Here is a 13158-nt window from a genome sequence, read left to right as displayed (position 1 = left end):
TTCTTACCTGTGTAACCTCTCTTATAACCTGTATGCATGTTCCATTTAGGCCTTTGTAAAGCATAAATATTGTAAGGATATGAAAAATTAGGTTAATGTACTTTCAACCCCCCCCCCATGTTTGGTACCGATGGGTTTCTGCTGACATTTTACAGCACATGATGCATAGAGAAAAATCATAACTAGCATTGCCTTATTCTTTAATCCCCTGTATTAAATGCCTGTCCGCATGCTTTGGGCGGACACTCAAATTTGCATACGAGGGACCTCGAGACAAAGAAAGGGTTCGCACGCAAACTTTCCCCTGAAATCATTGGTCAGAATGCTGTACGGGTTGTCACGTGATCCGCAGGTATAAGCACACTTCCCCCCAAACATCTGGGCAGAAAGAGAACGTCCCAAAAAGGAACATCATTGACGGTGGCCCTCGGGCCACACACGGCTTTCTAAGCCGCATGGACTTTTTTCCCGCCACGCTTTCTTTATTTTCCGGCAAAGTAAATTCAGTTTAAAGTTTGCGATCGTGTTCGTCCGAACTGCATTACAAACTCCACGCATCAAAGGACATCAAGAGTAGTTTTCATCACGACGGAAGAGAGACGCATAAGAGAGACCGCCAGACATGAAAGACCAGGTGATTTTAGTTATGCGATTAAGCTGTGCCCCTTTTATCAAAAAGGTGTTTTTTATAACCTTGGTGGTCCGTTATGGTGCGTGTGGAACTGAAAGTTTTGTCACTCTTTAATCTAAAATCTCTATCTCCTCGCTTTACTATTTCTCTTTGCTGTTACACGTTCTATAGACCCGATATCTCCACGTGGTTTACCTTTGTTTTGTGTTTAATGTATGTTTGTGCGTTTGTTTGTTCGTTACGTCTGACTAGTCAATAAATTCCATTATAATCAAATGAATTGAATTGTTTGCCTCACGAGAAAATGTCACTAAAATACAGATTCCCCTGCCTTGCTATTAAAAGTTGTTTAAAACTTTTGAATGATTAATCTACTTCACAAGAAGTAGCAATTAAATTCCCTTTTTCTAAATGAATAGATTACCGTGTCCGCTCGGAAGAGCGGCAGCTCTGCTTGTGTTTGTTTGGTCAAATTAACAATAAATTGATCTGGAATATTAATGATTAATAATAATTCGTTATTGTTTATAATTAATATTCATAATCTGGGAATCCGCTCGGTCGCGCGAGCATGATCATTTACAATCATATGTTTGTTTGACCAAACTGACTGAAGCTTAAGCCGGAATATTAATAATTAAGAATAAACCGTTATTGTTGATTATTAATATTCATAAAATGAGCTAATTTCATGCTACAAAACACATTTGAATATTACTAGTTTTGACATACATTTGTATTTATTTAGGCTAGTGAAATAAAATTTTCTTGCACTGAAGTTACTTGATATATTATTATTAGCAGTTCACTGCCATTGTATATAATGTATTGAATAGGATCTTTTTGTTCTTTTCAGAAGACTTTCTAAACTTTCAAAAGAAAGACTTTTAGAAGACTTTCTTAAGGTAAGCATGCAAAACTTAATTGTTCTTGTTAAAAATGTAGGCCTTGTACATTTTAGAGGACGCAGTGATAATTGTAGAAGCTTTGATTTGACATAGAATTATGTGAATGTCAATTCAATACTAAGTTCACTGTTTGTGTTCAGGTGTGTGCAATTTTGACTTTTAATGTTCTGAATTATTCAGCAGTGTAACTAATGTTTTTAAATTGTAATTAATGTTGTTTTTTCCTGAATAGTCAAGATGTATAGTAAATTGTGTTCTTTTTAGGGGGACAAATATCATGTGATTATAAATGTGATTAAAATGTACATCAATACGATGAGATTTGTAAATTTATAGTTTTATATGAGTAATTTAGGAGTCTGTTTAATGGCTGCTTAGTTTTTTGACTGCTTTTAAAAACATTTTTGTAAATGTACAAATGTATATGCATGCTTAAAATAGATTAAACTGATTATAATATATAACATTATAATAGAATAAACTATTATATTAATTCTAATCAATTCATTTTTATTATGAAAAAACTGTCAAAGTATTTAGATAAAATATATATTTTTTCATATTCCACATCCCTAATGTACATGCAATTTTTTTATTTTTTTTATTCAGGTATTAAAATGGTTTTCATATCAGGTGTTCCAAAATGTACATCAATACAATAAGATTTGTGAATTTATAGTTTTAGATTAGTAATTTAGGAGTTTGTTTAATGGCTGCTTATTGTTTGAGTGCTTTAAAACATTTTTCTAATGCAAATTTTTGAATGAATTACACAGAATGTGTTTTATGACATTTTTGGCTGCTGTGAATTTTTGCTGCATTATATATTAAATGTATTTGACAAGATTATGTCTCTGTGTGTTTTCATGTAATATAGATGCCACGTGGAAAAGGATACCGCCGTTCCCAGGCAGCAAAGAGGAGGAATGCTGAGCGGATTACACTCACTTCCCCCTTGGACCTGGCAGAGGTTAAGCCTCCTCTCAAAAAAAAGGCTGAGTTCATCGAGAGCTCATCAAACAATCCAGAGATCTACCAGACTGCAGATACTTCTTTAAACTGCTGCATGGATCCAAATACTTCTCCAAACTGCCGCAAGGCTCCAAATACTTCTCCAAACTGCCGCAAGGCTCTAAATACTTCTCCAAACTGCCGCAAGGCTCCAAATACTTCTCCAAACTGCCGCAAGGCTCCAAATACTTCTCCAATCTGCCGCAAGGCTCCAAATACTTCTCCAATCTGCCGCAAGGCTCCAAATGTTTCCAATGATGTTAATCAATGTTTCAATGTTAATAACTCTGATTATTTTCCACAGAAATTTATACAGGGTTCTTTCCATCAATGTGATGAGCGATTTGGTTTCAACAGAAACAGACAATGTGCGGTGAACAGCATTACAGCAGTTATGATGAGTGTGTTGAAGCATGTGCAGACATGGACAACAGATGACTTAAATGCTGTTTTGTTGCATGGTGATAAGTTATACACATCTATGTGCCAGCAGGGGAAGATTAATGACCATTTACAGCGAGGATATGTTTCTGTTGCAGAACTACCAACAGTGCACACACTATATGATACAAATTTGTCAATTAAGTATTCTGAATCTCTGAGTGGTGTTGTTGGTGTTGATGTGTATGATGACTCATTGCGTGATGTTTGCATGTCAATTGAAGAAGCACTACAAAGAGCTTTGGTTCAGTCTGATGCCTGTTTGTTAAACATTCGAGACAACATTTGTGCTGTCATAAAAGTGGAGTCAGAATTTGCTGTTGTTGATTCACATTCTCGTAATGGTAAAGGTATGGCAGAATATGATAATGGAAGAAGCATAGTAGTTTATTGTTCTGACATACACATGTTGTTTGCTCATGTTGTTAACCTTGCCATGTCACTGAATGCTCAGGGAACACCTTTTGAAGTGACCGGTCTGAAAGCCACTATAATCAGTAAGTCTACATGTGCTGCAAGAGGTTATAATCCTGGTCAACAGTGTATCATCACACATGTTTCGCCTGCAGAGTCCGATGTACAATGTTGTATTGTGGATAGCGTAAAACAAAGAGATTTAAACAAACCAGCATTTCTTGAAAAAGTGATTCAAATGCAGTCAGATTCTACTAAGAAATTACAGCAGATTGAGTCAAAACTTACACATGTGAGCAAGTTTCCTGGTAATATTTTGATGGGTGATGTGATCATTGGCAATACAGAAAATACTCCATTCAATTTCAAACCATTAACATGGGAAGAGCAAAATGCTTTGTGTCAACGTTTACACCTTATTAATGAAAGAGTTCATGTTCAAGTTGCAAACATGTGCTCTTTAGGTGTTCCATGCAAAACAAAATCTATTAAAGGAGATGGCAATTGCTTGTTCAGGTCAATTGCGGATGCATTGTGCGGTAATCAGGAGAAGCACCTTATAATTAGGCGTGCTGTTGTGAAACACCTTGAAGCTAATAGTTCAAAATTTTTGAGATACATAGGAGAAGAGTACAGATCAGTGAAAGATTATTTGACACTGTCAAAGATGTATTATTCTGGATCGTGGGGTAGTCATGTGGAATTGTTTTGTGCAGCCAATCTTTTAAAAATAAATTTAATGACCTTTAATGTTGACAGGTGGAATGCATATGTCCCCAATAATGAGTTGTTTACAGAGAATTCCATCTATTTAAAGCACTGCAATGGTAATCACTATGAAGTTGTTACATGTGTTAAAAATGGAAGTCAAGAAAATGTTTGTGCAGAAGCATGCAACATTGGTGTTTATCATCAGAGCATAACCTGCTCTTTGCGGAAAAGGAAATTAAATTACACTCCAGCTCAATGTAAATGACAAAAAGAACACAACCGGTACCACAGCGACAGCTGCTTCAGACAAAAAAAAAATAGAGAACTTAAAATTTAAATATTGTGAAGACAGTAATTACAAACAGAGAAAGATTCAAAACACCAAAACAAAATATTGTGAAGACAGTGATTACAGGCAGAGACGGATTGACAATTCTAAAACAAAATATTGTGAAGACAGTGATTACAGGCAGAAAAAGATTGACAAGTCTAAAATAAAATATTGTGAAGACAGTGATTACAGGCAGAGAAAGATTGACAAGTCTAAAATTAAATACAATGAAGATGGTGATTATAAGGAGAAAAAACTACACAATCTACAATGTAAATATAGGAATGATACTAAATTACAACAGGTAAAATGTGAAAATTCAAAGAGAAAGTATTGCAGAAATGTTAGTTTTCAAACGTTTGTTCGGCAGTATTCCCAGACCAAGTATAAAAGCAATAAAGTCTTTAGAGAAAGTGTATGTGAATATTCAAAGAATAAATATCACAGGAATCCCACTTTTAAAGCCAGTGTATGTGAGTATTCAAAGAATAAATATCACAAAAATCCTTCATTTAAAGCCAAAGTATGTGACTATTCGAAGAACAAATATCACAAAAATCCTTCATTTAAAGCCAGAGTATGTGACTATTCGAAGAATAAATATCACAAAAATCCTTCATTTAAAGCCAGAGTATGTGACTATTCGAAGAATAAATATCACAAAAATCCTTCATTTAAAGCCAGAGTATGTGACTATTCGAAGAATAAATATCACAAAAATCCTTTATTTAAAGCCAGTGTATGTGACTATTCGAAGAATAAATATAAAAAAAAAATCCTTCATTTAAAGCCAGAGTATGTGACTATTCGAAGAATAAATATCACAAAAATCCTTCATTTAAAGCCAGTGTATGCGAGTATTCGAAGAATAAATATCATCTAAATTCTTCATTTAAAGCCAGAGTATGCAGGTATTCGAAGAATAAATATCACCTAAATCCTTCATTTAAAGCCAGAGTATGTGAGTACTCAAAGAATAAGTATCGCAGAAACATGAATTTCAAAGCAAAGGTTTGTGCATACTCTAAAAAGAAATATCATGAGGATGAAATGTTTCGTATGAGAAAAATAAAGAAAAGATCTGAAGATTATGTAAAACAAAGGGAAAGGCAAAAAGACATTGATTTTGCCATTAATAACTTTTGCCATGAAGTTAGTTCAGGTCCAGAATTGGTTTGCTGTGTTTGTCATCGTTTGTTGTTCAGAAAACAAGTTCTTGAATGCAGAAAAGACTGCTATGATATAAGAGGTCAACAGATAAGTGATTTGGCTGAAACATGCATTACCACAAAGTATTTACATATATGCAGCAGTGAATGTGAAAATCTATGCCATTTATCAGGTTATGCAGCTTCTAAATTGTGGATTTGCTATACATGTCATCGTAAAATACTTGGCGGAAAATTGCCTGAAGAGAGTATTGCCAATAACATGCATTTGGTAGATATTCCAAAAGAACTAAAAGGTCTGAACTCATTGGAAGGACATCTTATTGCACTCAACATTCCATTTATGAAACTGCTTTGTCTTCCCCGTGGAAAACAAAAAGGATGTCATGGTCCTGTTGTTTGTGTTCCGGTTAACACCACAGATGTGTCAAATATACTTCCACGTAATGAATGTGATGACCACATGATAAGAATTAAACTGAAAAGAAAATTAACATATAAAGGCCATTATGAATATAAATATGTCAACACTGATCATGTTAGGCATGCACTATCTTATTTGGTGAGACACAATAAGTGGTATAAGGATGTGGAGTTTAATGAGCAGTGGGTAAACTCTATGAATGAAACTGATGATTTAGACAAGGATGCTAATGACTTTGTAGTTGATGAACACCATGAAACAGACAAAAATGAAGATGACAAAGAGGAGGATATAACATATATTAAAGAACAAAGTGGTCTTTTGTCAGACACATGCCTGCAACCTGTAGATCTGGGTTCAGAAATAATTGATCAACACTTTCATGATGTACTCAACATAGCACCAAGTGAAGGTAACAGTCCAGTTAGATTGCTGTCTGATAAAGCTAATGAGGCAAAGTGCTTCCCTATTCTCTATCCTACTGGTGGTCCTACATTTCATGATGAAAGACAAGAAAAAATCACACTGTCACGATACCTGAATGCACAAATACTAAATGCAGATGGACGTTTTGCACAAAGCACAGATTTTATATTTTATGCACAATATTTATCAGAAGTTGATCAAATTGTTTCTAATGTCTCAATTGCAATGAGGAAAGGTTCTGAGCAAGATTGCTTAAATGTAACATCAAACATGCTTACAAATTGTGATTCCTTACAAAAAATATTACATTATGATGAAGGATATAAGTTCTTAAGACCAGTCAGAGGAACCCCTCCATATTGGATGTCTACGCAAAAAGATCTGTTTGCCCTTATTCGACAGCTTGGAATAACCTCTTTGCATCTTTTAGTTCTGCTGATCTAAGATGGCCTGAAATGATTAACACTATTCTTAAAAAAGAAGGGAAACAAATAAATGCTGATGACCTTGATTGGTCTGAGAAATGTGGACTCATAAGACGAAATCCTGTCACTGCAGCAAGGATGTTTGATCACAGATGGCATTGCTTTCTTAAAAATGTTATTATGTCACCGGCAAACCCTATTGGCAAGATAAAAGACTACTTTTATCGGGTTGAATTTCAACAGCGTGGTTCTCCTCATGTTCACTGTCTGTTTTGGGTGGAAAATGCACCAAAGCTCAATGATCATGATTCAAATAATGACCATGTGGTTGCTGACTTTATTGATACTTACATCACTTGTGAGACACCTACAGAAAGTGACAATGTACTATATGAAACAGTGAACAGTGTTCAGAAACACAGTACAAGACATTCAAAAACATGTCGGAAGAAAAATACAATTTGCAGATTCAATTTTCCAAGACCACCATCTAGTCGTACTTTTATTACAAGAACCTATAATGCAGATAATCTAAAAGGGAAGGAAGGAGAATCATTGGCAAATAAAATAATAAAGAAAGTCAAAGGTGGTATGAATTCTGGTGTAAATTTTAATTCAGTTGATGCATTTTTTTCATCTATTGGAATTAATCAAACAATGTTTGAACAAGCATACAACAAATGTTCCAAAAAGAAAACTATCGTTTTGAAAAGAAATCCATTTTGAAAAGATGTTTGGGTAAACCAGTACAACAGAGATTTACTGCAAGCTTGGCAAGGGAATATGGATATTCAGTATATCACAGATGCTTATTCTGTAGTGGTATATATACTTACTTACATCACAAAAGCTGAACAGGAAATGGGACTGCTCCTTCAGCGTGCACAAAATGAAGCACTAAATGGAAATCTCGAAGCTAAAACGTCATTAAAACGGTTGGGAACTATCTATCTACACAATAGAGAAATTTCAGCTCAAGAGTCAGTGTACAGACTAACAGGAATGCATTTAAAGGAATGTTCCCGTAAAGTACAATTTATTCCAATTGGGCAAAATCCTGTAAAGATGAGTTTGCCTTTGCATCTTCTTCGAAATCAAGCAGAAAATGACCAGTCTGGTGATAAAAGCAGTTTCAGGATGAGCAATGTCATTGATAGATATAAGAATAGACCACAGAAAGAGCCACTGAAAGATCTATGTCTTGCTAGTTTTTGTTCAGAGTACAGAATTCTGACTAAATCAGAGGTTATGTCACAAAACAAAAAAGCTGAAAATAAAATAATTAAACTTAATAACCAAAATGGTTATGTAAAACGAAGGACACGTACTGAACCTGCAGTAGTAAGGTATCCAAGATTTTCACCAACAAAAGATGCAGAAAAATATTATCATTCATTATTACAGCTTTTCTTACCTCATTATGATGACTCTGATTTAAAGCCGATTAAGTATGACACATATGAGGAGTTCTATAATACTGGTATCATACAATATAGTTCTGAAATGAAAGAAGTCAAGTACATTGTGGATGAAAACAGAGAATTATTTGAAAAGGAAAGTGATCAAATTGACAAAGCTAAACAGCTTTTAGACCAAGGTGTTGATTTAGAAGATGCCTGGGCTGAGATATGTCCTGAAACTGAAAGACAGCGTCATGAATGCAATGAACTGATGAAGAATAAAATATTACCTGATGAAGATGATCATCAAGAACTTTTTCCAGATCTCATAGGAAACCCTCAAACAGGGTGTACCATTGAATCAAACCACACTACAATGCCTAGAAATGATGCATTACTTTTACTAAGGTCCTTAAATGAGCAACAGTCTGCTGTGTTCTATAAAGTCAGAAACTGGTGTCTACAGAAAATACTTGGAAAAAACCCAGATCCATTTAGAATATTTCTTACTGGTGGTGCTGGCACAGGAAAAAGTCACTTAATTAAGGTCATTCACTATGAAACTACCAGACTGTTATCTCAGCTGTGTGAAAATCCTGATGACATTGTTGTACTTTTGACAGCATCAACAGGGGTGGCTGCCTATAACATTGGTGCTGCAACTATTCATAATACATTTTCAATTGGTTCAAATGTCAGACTACCATATCAGCCTTTAAGTGATGACAAAATAAATTCATTACGCACAAAACTGGGTAGTTTGCAAATTTTGATTATTGATGAAGTGTCTATGGTTGACCATCGTCTCTTATCATTGTCACGTTCAACAAATAAGGGTCAAAATTAGGATCCAATTGCAAGTGATATAAGGTTTATTTGACCAAGTCAAAATAAACAAACAAGGAAGTGACAGGCTAGGAGGATGACAAACACAGGGCAGGAACAGACAGGAAAACAGGGTCCAGAAATATCTCCTCAGGGGCCTGAGCACAGATAACACACATGAGAACAGATGTAACGAACTGACAAAGAGACATAGAAACGTCGCCCTGATATAGGGCTAATAATGCGCCTCAGCTGGTGAGTAATCAGCCCCGCTGAGTGTCGTCATGTCACGTGAGCATAACAAATACACATGGACAACCAAAACACAACAACGGGGGGGGTGGGGAACCGGTGTGGGCGGGTTAATTGCCGTATGAAAAACGGGCTTTAATTTGGAAACATGAAACACGGGATGTATTCTCCTGTACGCTGGAGGAAGTTTAAGGCGGACTGCCACCGGACTAATGATCTTGATGACAGTGAGTGGGCCAATGAATTTAGGTGCAAGTTTATTACATACGGAACGCAAAGGAATATTCTTAGTTGAAAGCCACACTTTTTGACCGACGACGTAAACGGGAGGCTTCAACCGGTGGCGATCGGCTTTAGCCTTGGTGCGCACACCCACTTGGAGGAGGGTCTGTCTGGCCCTGCTCCAAGTGCGTCGACACCTCTGGACAAAGGCGTGGGCGGAGGGGACCGCGATTTCGGATTCCAGACTGGGAAAAGCTGGTGGCTGGTAACCACTGAAACGGAGAGAGGCCCTTAGCCGACACTGGTAATGAATTGTGTGCGTACTCCACCCATGGGAGCTGCTGACTCCAAGAGGAGGGATTTTGGGAAACCAAACAACGTAACATGCGCTCGAGATCTTGATTGGCCCTTTCTGTTTGTCCGTTACTCTGAGGATGAAAACCAGAAGAAAGACTTACAGTCGCTCCCAATAAATGACAAAATTCTCTCCAAAATTTAGAGACAAACTGGGGCCCCCTGTCAGAAACCACGTCCGTCGGGAGGCCATGAATGCGAAAGACGTGATTAATGACAGCATCCGCTGTCTCTCTGGCTGAGGGTAATTTGGGCAGAGGAATGAAATGAGTAGCCTTCGAGAACTGGTCCACTACGGTCAAAACAGCCGTATTGCCACTGGATGGCGGGAGACCAGTGACAAAATTTAGCGAAATGTGCGACCAGGGTCTCGAAGGCACTGACAGCGGCTGAAGGAGTCCAGCGGGAGGGCGATTAGAAGTCTTAGAAACAGCACAAACAGAACAGGCCAAAACAAACTCGCGTATGTCCCGTGCCATAGCTGGCCACCAAAACCGCTGTTTAACCAAAAATAAGGTACGACTCACCCCCGGATGACAAGCCACTTTGGAGGAATGTCCCCACCGAATGACGTCAGACCGAATCTCCTCCGGCACAAACAAACGACTGGGTGGGCATCCGGCCGGGGGCGTTACCCCATCCAGGGCTGTGCGGACCCTGCTCTCGATCTCCCATGTCACCGCAGAAATACAAATGCTCTGGGGAACGATGGGCTCAGGAGACGGATTGCGCTCGGAAGAATCAAAAAGATGGGATAACGCGTCGGGTTTGGTGTTTTTGGAACCCGGCCGATAAGAAATGGTAAAGTCAAAACGTCCGAAGAATAATGCCCACCGAGCCTGCCTGGAGTTAAGTCGTTTGGCAGACCTGATGTATTCGAGGTTCTTATGATCGGTCCAAACGATAAAGGGAACCCCTGAACCCTCCAACCAGTGACGCCATTCCTCTTATGCGAGTTTGACAGCCAACAACTCCCGATTACCAATGTCGTAATTACGTTCTGAGGGAGATAATCGATGTGAGAAAAATGCACACGGATGAATTCTGTCATCCGAGGCGGCGCGCTGGGACAGGATAGCGCCCACCCCCACCTCTGACGCGTCAACCTCCACCACGAACTGCTGGGCTGGATCAGGTGTCACCAGAATGGGGGCTGAAACAAAACAGCCTTTCAGTTTAGTGAATGCAGCCTGTGCTACACTCGACCACCTGAAGGGAGTCTTGGCGGAGGTCAAGGACGTCAGAGGGGCGGCGAGCTGGCTGAAATTGCGAATAAAACGCCGGTAAAAATTAGCGAAGCCCAGAAATCTCTGCAGGGCCTTACGAGACTCCGGAATTGGCCAATTTACCACAGCCTGTACCTTCTCTGGATCCATGCGCACCCCCTTGACTGACACAATGTGTCCTAAAAAGGGAACAGACTGCGCATGGAACACGCATTTCTCCGCCTTGACAAGCCCATTCTCTAGCGGCCGCTGAAGCACTCGCCTGACGTGCTGTACATGTTCCTGGAGAGAACGAGAATAATCAGAATGTTATCCAGGTTACATAAATAAACTAATCTATCATGTCTCGAAACACGTCATTTACGAGTGCTTGGAAGACCGCAGGAGCATTAGAAAGCCCGAACGGAAGAACACAATATTCAAAATGCCCCCTGGGGGTCAAAAACGCAGTCTTCCACTCATGACCCTGCTTCATGCGAACCAAATGATATGCGTTGCGGAGATCTAATTTCGTGAAAAACGAAGCCCCCTGCAGACGCTCGAACGCTAAAGACATCAACGGCAAAGGATACGTATTCTTCACCGTGATGCTTTTCAGCCCTCGATAGTCTATGCAGGGTCTAAGAGACCCATCCTTCTTTTTCACAAAAAAGAACCCCGCCCCCGCCGGTGAAGAAGAGGGCCGTATGATCTTGGCCGCTAGAGAATCAGAAATATATTTCTCCATGGCCTCCCTCTCAGGAATAGAAAGAGTATAACTTGCCTTTAGGCGGAGACGTACCTGGCAATAAGTCTATTGCACAGTCATAGGGACGGTGAGGAGGCAGAGAAGCAGCTCGAGACTAACTGAACACTCTCTTCAGGTCGAGGTACTCACTGGGCACGTTTGACAGGTCCATGCGCTCCTCCTGAAACACAGAACAAGAAACAGCAGAACAAGCAGACGAAAGACAAGACTCATGACATTTCTCACTCCACGAGAATATAGAATTAAGGCCCCAATTAATGTGGGGTTTATGCAGAATCAACCAAGGATGACCTAAAACCACCGGTGAGTTGGAACAGTCTGTTAAAAAAAATGAAATGTGTTCAACATGATTTCCAGACGTAATGAGTTTTATGGGTTTAGTGGAGTGGGTGATAGTGGGAAGGGAAAGTCCACTGAGTGCGCGTACTGCAATGGGTTGTGATAGTGCTATAACCGGAAGTTTGAAACTGAAAGCGAAACTAGAGTCAATGAAGTTTCCTTCCGCCCCGGAATCGACGAGCGCCTGTGTGTTATGGGTTCCGGAACCCCATGATAAAGAGACGGGCAGTAAAGTAGCAGACGTAGAGGATTTGTCCATATTAATTTCACCCATCAGTAACCTCTTACCTACTGATGGGTGTTGTCTTTTATGGGACAGGAAGCCACCCGATGCCCCGCCCCACCACAGTAGAGGCAGAGTCCCTCCGATCTCCGTCGGCGCTTCTCCTGCACGGACAAGCGGGATCTACCCACCTGCATGGGTTCCGGGTCCACGCTTACCACTTCCGGTGTCGCAGCCACGGCCGGAAAGTCAGGGACGAGCTCCGAAAACCCGCCTTGCTGCAGGCGACTCTCTCGACGGTGCAGTTTAGTGTCAACCCGGATGGCTAAGTCAACTAGCCCGTCAAGAGTTTTGGGAAGATCTAGCAAATATATCTCGTCCTGAAGCCGGTCAGATAATCCGTGCAAAAACATGTCCCATTGCGCCTCCGCGTTCCAGCCGCATTCAGTGGCTAAGGTCCGGAACTCTATTGAGTACTCCGCCACGCTGCGATTCCCCTGGCGGAGTTCAGCGAGAACTCGGGCAGCCTCTCTCCCGGAAGCGGCTCGATCAAAGACCTTCTTTAACTCTTTGGAGAACAGGTCGAAGGTAGCACAGCATGATAGCTTTTGTTCCCATGCTGTAGTTCCCCATTGGGCCGCCTTGCCTGAAAGAAGCGTGATGACAAACACTACCTTG

The 13158-nt window shown here is 39.7% G+C and overlaps 1 long non-coding RNA gene across 1 annotated transcript; it reads left to right on the top strand.

Annotated features, from left to right (window-relative positions):
- The first annotated feature begins 375 nt into the window (after positions 1-375).
- On the top strand, positions 376-3152 carry LOC147839773 (uncharacterized). Its single transcript, XR_015515062.2, has 2 exons — positions 376-1536; positions 2417-3152. It is a non-coding gene; the product is annotated as an uncharacterized LOC147839773 (long non-coding RNA).
- Positions 3153-13158: the final 10006 nt, after the last annotated feature.

This window comes from Danio rerio, chromosome 18, assembly GCF_052040795.2.
Source record: "Danio rerio strain M-AB ecotype USA chromosome 18, GRCz13ab, whole genome shotgun sequence".
Lineage (NCBI taxonomy): Eukaryota > Metazoa > Chordata > Actinopteri > Cypriniformes > Danionidae > Danio > Danio rerio.
This window is presented reverse-complemented; position numbering and strand designations above follow the sequence as displayed.